Source organism: Oxyura jamaicensis, chromosome Z, assembly GCF_011077185.1.
Source record: "Oxyura jamaicensis isolate SHBP4307 breed ruddy duck chromosome Z, BPBGC_Ojam_1.0, whole genome shotgun sequence".
NCBI classification, from domain to species: Eukaryota; Metazoa; Chordata; class Aves; order Anseriformes; family Anatidae; genus Oxyura; species Oxyura jamaicensis.
The window spans coordinates 62,365,487-62,371,486 of record NC_048926.1 but is presented as its reverse complement, the minus strand read 5'-3'; the positions used below and the strand labels follow the sequence as shown (position 1 = coordinate 62,371,486).

The 6,000-nt window shown below is 46.8% G+C and overlaps 1 protein-coding gene across 4 annotated transcripts in view; it reads left to right on the top strand.

Annotated features, from left to right (window-relative positions):
* The window catches only part of TRIM36 (tripartite motif containing 36), a 29,134-nt gene that overhangs the window by 357 nt on the left and 22,777 nt on the right, over window positions 1–6,000 (top strand). The window lies entirely within an intron of this gene.

The following is a 6,000-nucleotide window of genomic DNA, read 5'->3' as shown; positions in this document are numbered from 1 at the left end:
ATCTCATTTCTTTTTGTTATTTATATTTATATTATTTCATTATATTTTATTTTGTATCATCTCATTTCATTATTTTTTATTTTTATTCATTTTATTTTGTGTATATTATGTCATTCATTACATTATACTTCATACTATTTCATTTTATATACTTTTATTATTTTATTTTTATTTTATTTTATGTATATGATTTCTTTATATTTTGTGTTATTTCATTATTATAAGTAACATACGTGCGTTATAAATGATAATGCATTATTTATTGTGTCACCCTATGTTATTACTATTATTATTATCATTATTGTTATTTATTTATTTATTTATTTACCTCGCTTGCTTATTAGCGTGCCCCCGTGCGCGATTTATTTTGTGCGCCCGCTTTGCGCTCGCAGCAGGCTCCTGCGGCCGCCGGATGAGAGCCAACAAAAACGGGCGCTGCTCGGCCCGTCAGTTCGACATCCGGCACTCCTGCATCTCATCCCTCCACCAGCCCGCGGATGTGGGGCTCCAACGGGGCCACACACAGGCTGGCGGGGTGCTGGGTGCTTTTCCTGGCACCCACGGTTGGGCTGGCCGCGGGCAGTGCTGGAGTGGGAGGTGTCACCCGCAGGAAATGATTCAGGGCTTGAAAATACTTTGAGGGAAAGTAGCGAGTGCGGTTCTCTCGAGAAGGGGGTAATAAATCCAACTTCCCCTGTTTGTGAGCTGCTGGTGCATGTAAAAAGAAGAGGGAGAGCTTCTTCTTCCCTCCCCTCAGAGACTCTGCCTTAACAGGTTTAGAAAACATGAAGTAGGCATGGCACTTTTAACCTTAAAAACCTAAGCGTCATAAACAAAGGGGTTAGTTGGAAGATCCTGCTTGTTCTGAATGTGTACTAGGTCAGCTAGGATGCCTTTACACACTGCTCTTTGTCCCCACCATGGACCCCCCATCCTTCTCCCCTCTTCCAAGTGCAGGCCCCTTGGGCTTGGTTGAGAGAGGGCCTTCCCCAGTGATCTCCTGCTTCTCCTGGCACAGCAGCAGCCATGCCTGGGTCTCCTGGGTCAATTCGGATGGCTGGGTCTTGTTCCCGTCCCATCCATTTTACATGATACACAAAATCATGATTTTGCCTGTGATTTCCCTGCGAGGGGGTGACAAGTCTGTGCCGCCTGTGCTGGTAGCTTGGATCAGACTTCCCTCCACGAGAGCATATGCCTCGAGAGACAGCCGAGTTAGCACATCAGAGTGAAATGTGTGTGTTTACTGCAAACAGTGCTGTTCTTTATATGCAGAGGATCGCATTGCCAAGTCCCAGCCCCAGAGATGCTTGACGTGTGTGAAGGAAAGCAGAGCAGTAGCTGTCCTGTGACCTTTACAGACTTTCCGTAGTGGTGGTCACTCCGCCTCCGGCTCTCCAGGGGCCTCCTCGGAGGCCTCCCGCTTGCCATGTTTTCCTCTTGCACGTCTTTACCTCCAGCCGGGGGTTTAGATTACAGCTCCTTTGTAATTTATTGATGTTATCCAGGAGCTGAGAGATATTCTGCTGCGATAATGAAGCTTCTTTCTCAGGTGACATAAATCATGCCAGCAAAAGGATGCTTCTGTGTGGTAAACTGTACGTGCTTAGGAGCAGGGTATTATTGCTTACAGATCCCATTACCCCAGTTTTGCCTTTCCAAACCTCTCACATCAGTAAGGCCGTTGCAACAAAGCCGGGGAGCATTAGCGTATTCTGCCTTAACTGTTTAACATCTGGTTTTCTCCAAACAAAGAGCTCCTGTTAGGGAAAGAGGATGTACCACCAATTCCTTATCCTCGCACGCTCCCGTCTCCGCGGTGTGACACCCCAACAGGTATGGTCCCTCCCTGCACACCAGCGCCGGCACCCTGGGCACGTTATCTCTTCTGGCAGTCATGCTGTTTTTCCACTTAGCTTGTCAGCCCTCACACCAGGGCAAATCATTACATATTGCTGTCCCCCAGGGGGACATCACTTCACAAACTTGTTATCTTTCCTAATGATTTGCACTGATTATTCCCCTGTGACTGTTTCGCGAGTTGCATGTTGTACCTGGGACACAAAGACGCGTGTAACACTTCTAGCCCCGAGAAGGCAGTCCTGGTGTAATCCATACACCCACGACATCTGCTTAGGCTCAGTACAATGTTCTGTGAGATATCCTAGGCCCCCAAGGCACCTGTCACAAACGTCACAGTAGCATCTGAGCACTCCCAAATATCCCTGTGAGATAGATTAACAATCAAGTGCGTTTTATAGCAGAGGCACTGAGGCATTAGGAGATTGTATGACTTTCTTTCAGGACTCTTAAATCCCAGTTCAAATCACAGGAAAGGACTGTCATAAAAATGCCATAATATTATAGAAAGGGTTTCGGGCTTCTTTCCTTCTCTTTATTTCTCACTGTGTGTAAGTTTCCTTTTGCAGCAGTCAGCCGCATGAATAGCCCTGCAGTTATTCACCCTCAGTCCACTCAAAATTGTTTTACTTGCACAGACCTATGTTTCCTTCACTGGAATTCATCTGTGTCTCTTGTAGTTTTGACTTCAAAGTATTTTTAGATGCTGTGAAGAAATATGTGTGTCTGATGGTGTGATTGATAATATTACTTGTCGCTTCTTTAGAACCATTTCAGGCATATTCCTGCAGGTGGGATAAAATCAGTAAACTGATATAAAATGGTGTGAATTTCAGAGATAGGACAGCAATACTGGCACTGTCCTTGTGCAATAGCTATTGATTTTGTTGAAACATGGATCATGGTGTACTCTGTTTTTCGGTCAAATCCCTAGTCTTCTCTGTTTTTTTTCTCATTCATTTGCTCTGCTCTAAGATGTATTCCTACTCTCAGTACGGTTTGCAGAAACCAAGAAATTGTGTTTTATGAGGAACGGAATAAATAACATTTCTCCAGAAGAAGCATTTAGAGAAATGGACAGTACTAGAAACAAGCCCCAAATCCCATCTGACATGAACATTAGAACTTTCTGAGAATAGTTTTAAAAGCGCTTGGAATTCTGCATGGTCTCCACCCGGACCCTGCAGGTGACACCAGTTTCTGTCCCTGTCTTCTGCCTGGTTTTATACAGTGACTGATGTACGTCTCTCTTGTGATGGCATTTCTTCTTTCCCCAGGTAGGGATAAGGGATAGAGCTGGGCAGCGGTACAAAAATGAATCACATGAGGAGCTGCAAAAAGGAAATCAGCAGAGATTACTGCTGCTGGGACTCGGAGGTTTGCTCCGAGCTGCCTTACTCACATGAACCTAAATCGTACTCCTCATCCTTCAGAAGAAAAGCTTTTCATATCTCCTGCTGATGAGCAGAAAAGGGCTTGTCTACATTTTGAGTGCCCATGAGGACGCTTGGCTTTAACACAAATTTTACTCCTGCTCAAAGAACATCAAGACGAGTGTTTGATTATGTCTGCGTTGAGAAGGGTGCTTGTGGCGGAAGGTGACTTGGGTTGAAAGACTTGGGTTAAAAGAGCTGCAAAGGTAACTCAGAGTTCAGTTTCAGGTAACAGCTTAAGCCAGGTATTGCAGAGGAGCCTGAGTTTGAAATCCGGTGGCTAAGAGGAACTAAAATCCAATTTGCCTGTCTTTGCACCTTTTAATCTGAGTTACTTATCTGGGCTAGTTGGCCTGTGTGTGGAAGGTGTGTTTTGCAGGCCTGCCCTCACCGTTTCAGCAGTGGTTATCTGAGGAGCTGACAAGAGCAGGGGATGTGAGGAGGCGAGGGTGGGCTGCCCCTCTGTGTCGGTGGTGGGGAGAGCAGCCACCAGAAGTGGAGGGGGGAAGGCAGCAGGGCAGAACAGCAGCCCACCTTCTGCTGCATCTGTAGTCTTCATGCTTTTCACACCACGTTACGTGTCATCAGAAACCAAGCCCATGGGTGAGCTTCCTATAATTTGGATTTCTTATACATAAACTTTTAAAGTTCCAAATCCTTTTAGAAGTAACTCCTGTATTTCATTTGTTCTAAACAGTAGTATTTATTCACAGGTATGATTCTCTTCCAGAATCCCGTAAAATAGAGCCGGAAGATATTTCAGTCTGAATTCTGTATTATTTTAGGAAGCCTTTCAATGGTAATTCTTTCATTTTCTCAGCAAGTAATTACAAGGGATGGAGGGAAACAGCAGTGTCCTCTGTGCAGACTGTTGCCTCTGGCTGCTCCTTGGCTCCCCTGATGCTGTTGCTCGCCACGCGTCCTGGACGTGAAACAGAATACTGTACACACGGCACAAGGTGGAAAAGCCAAGATATACTGATCCAACACAAATCCTTTCCAAAGCTGAGCGCAATCCTAAAATGCTGGCAGTTTGAGGAGCATGGTCTTCATTGGCTGAGCGCTCTGTGTGCAGCAGCAGCAGCAGCTGTGACCTTCCAAACTTGTTCGGTCCAGCTGATCAGGTTATGGGATTCGTTAGGAAACCCGTCCGACCATGAAGGTTGTGGGCCTGTAGCACTTTTCTGCAGGGCAGATAAACAACCAGAACCAAAGGATTAGGGCTTGATAGTTTTAAATTTATGCCCAGAAATCCTCAAGCGATCCTTAATTTTATTTTCAAACACCCGAGGTCTGTGGGCCCTTGCTGGATGTTTGGGATGACGCAGCTGAAGGGTAGCTGTCAGGAAGACAAAGGTGAGCTTGTACTCCTAAGCCAAAATGGACACATTTCTCTCAGGCAGCATAAAGTCCAGCCTTATTGCGGAGCTAACCATGTGCCTTTCAGCCTGTGTGACTGAGTAAATCCAGGGGAAAACAGCGATCTTCAAGGCTGAACTTTTCAAGGCTAAGTAGAGAAGCAGATCTCACCAGTGACAATTTACAGAGAGATGAATGTGGTCTGAAACCCCATGGCTTCCACCCTGGCAGAAAATACTTTCCATTGCACGGGAAGGAAGGTGTCTGTCTGGTAGCTCAGTCCCCAGGACTGTGTCTGTACTGTTGTGTGAGCTCAGGAACAAGTCTCACAGGGCATCCTGTGCGTTTCTGCTGTGTACACATTGGCTCTGCTGTGGTGCAAGTCTCCTGCCAGCCAGCCAGTGGTTTGGTTCAGGAGATGAGAGCAGGATGGAAAAGTAGCGCAAACAAAATTGTCTTGGAAAATTTGGTAGTGACTTTGAGCATGGCTACTGAAGGCACTGGAGGTGTTACCAGGATGTCCTGAGCTCTCTGGGTCAGGGCTGTGCTGCTTAAAACAGCAGGACCCTGATCATAGTCCAAGTACTGTCTGAGAAGTGCAGAATTTTTTCAGCTAGCTGAAAACGTTGCTCTTCTTTGAATTGCACTGACAGTTAATGTAGATGAGCGCATGGGAGAATACTGGGTAGTGCTGGTGAAATGAATGAGTGTGTTCAACCTCAGAGAGGTGGCAGAACAGGGGTGACAGCCCCTGCTCCCCTCCAGTTTCAGCTGTGTGCTGCTGCTGGAGGAGTGCCAGCAGCTCCCAGCCAGGCCCCCGGCTGAGGGGTGGGAGTGAGCTCCGCAGGATGGGCTGAGCCACCTTCACTCTTTACAGGGACTCCTTGGTGTAAAAGAAACCCCTTGTTTGCACAACAGGTGTCCAGCTGATGCATGCATGTCTCTGTAAGCAAAGCAGATGAGTAGAGCTGACACCTGTGGCCATGCTGGTCTTACCATCCCCTTCTGCAGAGGCCAGGAGCAGGAGTCCCTTCTGGCAGCGGCTTCTGCTCTTACTTCTTTAACTTACCAGTGATCCCTAGCTGTTCTCCTTTTCTCTCAGCAACTCAGTGTTAATGCAGCTTTTGGCACATGTCTTAACATGGTGGTGGAGGAGGAGGTGGTAATTAAAATCCTCCTCTAAAGTACCCTGAAGCCAGAGCAAACAGACACAAGCAAGTTAATGCCTTAACGATCTATCAGGGGATTGAACAGTCACCCACACATCCTGACCGTAACAGCAGCTGGCACGGGGATGCCCCTGCGGGGCTGCGGGGAGGCTGGAGCCAACGTGTGCCCCAGGTCTGCC